The sequence below is a fragment of the Myotis brandtii genome, unplaced genomic scaffold (genome assembly GCF_000412655.1).
Source record: "Myotis brandtii unplaced genomic scaffold, ASM41265v1 scaffold185, whole genome shotgun sequence".
In the NCBI taxonomy this organism is placed as follows: domain Eukaryota; kingdom Metazoa; phylum Chordata; class Mammalia; order Chiroptera; family Vespertilionidae; genus Myotis; species Myotis brandtii.
The window spans coordinates 1,800,996-1,805,939 of record NW_005356870.1 but is presented as its reverse complement, the minus strand read 5'-3'; the positions used below and the strand labels follow the sequence as shown (position 1 = coordinate 1,805,939).

The 4,944-nt window shown below is 46.2% G+C and overlaps 1 protein-coding gene across 3 annotated transcripts in view; it reads right to left on the bottom strand.

Moving 5' to 3' along the window:
• The window catches only part of RNF122 (ring finger protein 122), a 13,460-nt gene that overhangs the window by 8,179 nt on the left and 337 nt on the right, over positions 1-4,944 (bottom strand). The gene's annotated exons all lie outside the window — the stretch shown is intronic.

Sequence of the window (4,944 nt, the reverse complement as noted above, 5' to 3'; positions counted from 1 at the left end):
CAAGATTTCAGGCAATGGGCAGAAAAATGGAAATACTTCCTTCAGTTAGAGCCCGTATGGTGCAGCAGCAAAATGAAGAACCTTAGGTGAGGAAACGTATATTTGGACTCTAAACTCCGTCTCTTCCTAGCTATGTGACCTTTTATGAGGTTACTTCACTAAGCTTCAGTCTGTTATGTGAAAACAAGGAAAATACAGAGAGGACAAAAAAAAAATACATAGAGAACCAGCATTAAGAAATATGCTTTGTTGCCCTAGCTGGCTTGGCTCAGTGGATAGAGCGTCGGCCGGATTGAAGGATAGAGAACCAGCATTAAGAAATATGCTTTGTTGCCCTAGCTGGCTTGGCTCAGTGGATAGAGCGTCGGCCTGTGGATTGAAGGGTTGTGGGTTTGATTCCGGTCAAGGGCACATATGCCTGGGTTGCAGGCTTGATCCCCAGTGGGAGGCATGCAGGAGGCAGCTCAACAATGATTCTCTCTCATCATTGATGTTTCTATCTCTCTCTCCCTCTCCCCTCCTCTCTGAAATCAATAAAAATATATTTAAAAAAAAGAAATATGCTTTGTAAATTGCAAAGTGCAACCCCAAAGGTCATTTGTCATTATGAAGCCACCTGCTCCAGGAGACAAGCTGCAATAGGACCAGAATAGAAATTATTCATTCCAAGGCTGAGTTCCAGAAAGTGGGGTGGGGGTTGCAGTTTACTCTTACTGTCTACTGTCCCGGTTTCTACTCAAAGCCTCACTGTGCAGTCTCGTAGTAGCAATGATATTCCCTGGAGCTTACTTGAAATGCAGAGTATTGGGCCCACCCCAGGAGAAATGAATCAGAATCTACACATTAACAAGGTCCTCAGCCCTACGCATTCAGCGCGGGAAGCACTGGCTAGCCACTAGTTGCTTCCCTTCTCACATGACCTCAGGGGTATCCTGGTTGGTCTACCAACTGTGATAGTCGTCTTCCCCTTGCCAGGGTTTTGTGTTGAGGTAGGTGTGTGACAGGATTCTGGCCAATGAAACACAGAGAAATGTCTGCTAAAAAAGGGAAGCCTTTTCTCTTTTTTTTGGTCCTGTCTGCTCAAAACACTTGTCCTGGTGGCAGCCAAGTTATAGCTGGAGAGCAGTTCAATATAAAGCCTGTGGCAGGGGAAACAAAGAGGAGGAAAGATTTTATCAGTTGAGTTGCTAGATTAGCCAGTCCTGGAGCCATTCTCTATCTTGGGACTACTGGTTCTGACAGTACATTGCCTGTAATGTTTAACCATAAGGAAAAGGGGGGGGCGGGGAAAGATAGGATATACGCAATAAGCTGGTTGAGTGTTTATTCATGCTTGCAGGCAAAAATACCATAGTGATCCAAAAGATAAGCATAACATTCTTGTTTCAGAATGTGGTGAGACAAGCAAACGAGAATTTACCATATACCTGTTACATCCCAGGCATATTCTCATGCTACCAGTTTAATTTCAAAAAGACTCAATCATTGAACTGTCTATATTCCAACAGTTAACAAGGCCTAGCTCCAAAGGCCTCTGTACGCGAGCCCTCAACATGGGTTTTAGGAACTTTCCTGACATTTTGGTTAGGAGCCAGAACCCATTAATATATACTTCAGAATTCTGCATCATAATTACCAGAGCTACAGTTCAGCAGAAGTCTGGCTTGAAAGATGAAGTCATCTTTGATGTACTTCTCATACCTCTCTTCATCCCCTAGATCGATCCAGTGACCATATAATGAGCCTCCCTCCAAACCTCTTTCATATTTTGTGCCCAATTCTATTGCCAAGCCCCTATTCCAAACAGACGTTAGGCCCAATTCTATTCCAAGTCCCTATCCAGTCGCCTAATTGATGTCTAGTCCCTCCTCTAATTTAGCCCACATGTCTCTCATATCCTCCTACTCTGTTTCTATGATGTATTTCCCAAACTCATGACTGGCTTAAATTCCTCCTAACCATGTGTGCACTGGGTCCCCTCTTAACCTTCCCACCAATGTCCTCCAGCACCACCCCATGTGGGCCTGTCTCCTCACTACTTCTTGCCCAACTTTGTACTCACTGCCTCCATGCCTTTGTTCATCAGCTTTACCTGCCTGAAACTCCCTGCCTTCCTAAAATCCACCAAACTTGGTCTTTGTGATATTCCAGTGACCCTCTCTTCCCAGAATTCTATGTGCTCACAGCTCTATCACATGTTCTGGCTCTTGAATACTTAGTAATTGTCTTACATTGCCCAGTTGTTCCTAGCATCAACTTCACTCAAACATACATTAAGCATTGATTATATGACAAGTACCATGATAGAAACTGAAGATAAAATCAAGGGAAAAATGAGTAGATGGTTTTACCTTCTAGGGAAGAAGAAAGCCACAAAGGTGTTTTTGTTTTTTGTTTTGTTTTTGTTAATCCTCATGCAAGGATATGTTTCCCATTGATTTTTTTTTTTTAAGAGAGATACAGTGGAAGGGAGGGAGAGAGACAGAGAGAAACATTGATTGGTTGCCTCCCTGCAACCAAGGTATGTGCCCTTGACTGGGAATCAAACCCGAGATCCTTCAGTCTGAGAGCCAACACTCTAAACACTGAGCCAAACCAGCAAGGGCCAGACAAAAAGGTTTTCACCATACAAAACGAAGCACAGAGGAGGTGCAACTATAATCCTAAGATCAGAGATGAAAGTCCTTAACAACCTGAATGCTCTGAGGTCTGAGGAAAGCAATTTGGATATTTTCCAGTGCCTAGTCTAGTGTTTGGCTGGTTCTCAAAAACTAGTTAACAGATAAATAACTCCTAATTTTCTCAAAACCTGGCACCCTTGGCAGAAACTCACACTCTGAAGTAAGTAGACTGATGTTTGGGAAAATTGCCTAGAACCTGCCCTCAGCTGAATGGATGACCAGTCAATGAACAAGTATTGTTGAAGGCCTGATTTACGCAATCACCTACACATTGTGGGTAAACAAGAAGTAATTCTTATCCTGAAAGATTTTTTTATTAAGCTGAAAACAATGAAATAATTAGCTACTAAACTTTGCTATACCCAACAATAAGCCCTTGCTTCTAGTCTCCAGCAGGACTTAGAAAGTTTTCACCACCCCTCCACTCAAATATTTGCTCGATGGGCCAAAGGAAATCAAATTTTCTTGAAGACATCATGGTGGACTGAGTCTATTCTGGAAAAGGGTCTTAGGGCTTCCCTTCAAGAAACTGTGTCCGCAATATCAATGAGGCCTTCCTCCCAACAAGAACAACTCCATCCCTCCCTGCCCCCAACACTATTTGATGCTATAAGAGGACCTAACCACCAATCTGCCTTGACTCTCTATGCATTCTTTCACAGGTTGGATCCTGGTGTCTTTGGGGTTCCAAACAACCTCATTTGGTTTCCTATTCTGGGAGCTCGCAGAGGGGTGACAGTAGCTATTGTAGAGGGTTTGTGTATGCACTCGGCAGGCACTTTGGCCTCAGCAGTCCATCTCCATCATCTTCTCTTGTCTGATAACCCAGGATTGAGTCACTGAGCTTAGGACTCTTATGGGATAGGGGTGTAGGTGAGAAGAGCTTCATAGCCAAAAGATGGTCCATTAGCTTGGATGGTGAAGTTTTCCTCTAAAAGTTGGACAGAACACCAAACCCAGGAAAGAGGGGAATTCAGAGATTTTTCACAAAACGTGGGGGAGAGGGATTGCTTCCTCACTGGAGTCAAAGAACAGGATCTCTCAGTCACTAAGAAGTGAACAGAGAAAGCAGCATGTCCTCTGCTGGCCTAAGAACCTCTCTGAAAGAGGGCTGCTCCGAAGAAAGGCCAGTGTGCCTGACAACCCCCAACCCCTCCCACCCCCGGTTCTTCTCCTGAAGTCTCTTCCCCATTGTCTCAGCCGACCTATGCAAGCCCTGACATCAGAATGTTTCATCTCCGTGAGTGGGCTGGGAGTGGGAATGACGTCAAGAGAAGGGCTGGCCAAGAAAGACCAGAGACTCTGGGAAATGCCTCCTTCCCAGCCGAGGGAATCTTTCCCAGATGCCGGGATACACAGTTCGGCCTCACCCCCGTCTTCCGCCCCCTCTCCCGCAATGCCCGCCTATCACATAGCTTGGTTCACTGTCAGGAAATTAGATACTACTTGCAAGAGGAAGGGGGTGGGGGAGGGCATTCTTACACATGCTGCCCAAACCTTGCCTTAAAACAAAAGCCTCTTGAAATAATTAATCCAAGACCTGGCAAGAAGGAGTCTGCTTTCAGAATGAATTTTTCCTAACTAGTCAGTTTGCCACACTCAGAGATAAGACTAGCTCTCCCCCTACCCCAACTCTACAAGCGTTACAAGTAGGCGGTCAAGATCCCAGGACCATCAGAGAGTATTAGTATTCAAGGTTTTGAACTGATCCCTGAGAAAGGCCCTCAGTTCAATTAGCTTGGGTGAGGAATCAGACCCACGCCGAACCTGTTATCTCCTGAACCGCAAAGGAAGCCTCAGATGAGATAAATTTAGCATCACCCGGGGGTTGGGAGGGTGGCTAGTGAATGGGATGGTTGGGTCTGGCGGTGAAAGCTCCGCCATGAGGCTCCTGGGACCAGATTAGCCTGCGCCCAGGGGTAACCGAGCTCCGAGATACGTATCTGCGAAGCGTTATCAACTCAATAAAGCCACGCTCTTTAATCCGGCGTCTCCCACTGGCACAGAGCCCCATAGCAGCCAGTGCGAAGCCAACAAAGACACCGAGGAAGCCACCCCCGGCCGGGCCCGCACGCAGCATTGTGTGCACATTTCAAATAGCCTGCAAAGTTTCAGCCCGGGAACTTGAGCTCCCTCTAGTCTAGGAGATCCTAGCCCGAGCGCGGATCTCAGGCTCCTCCGACAATCACAACAAAGAACAGACTCGGAGCGCACAAAGGCAGGGGAAGGGGTAGGAGAGCGAAGCCGCCACACAAAGGCCGCG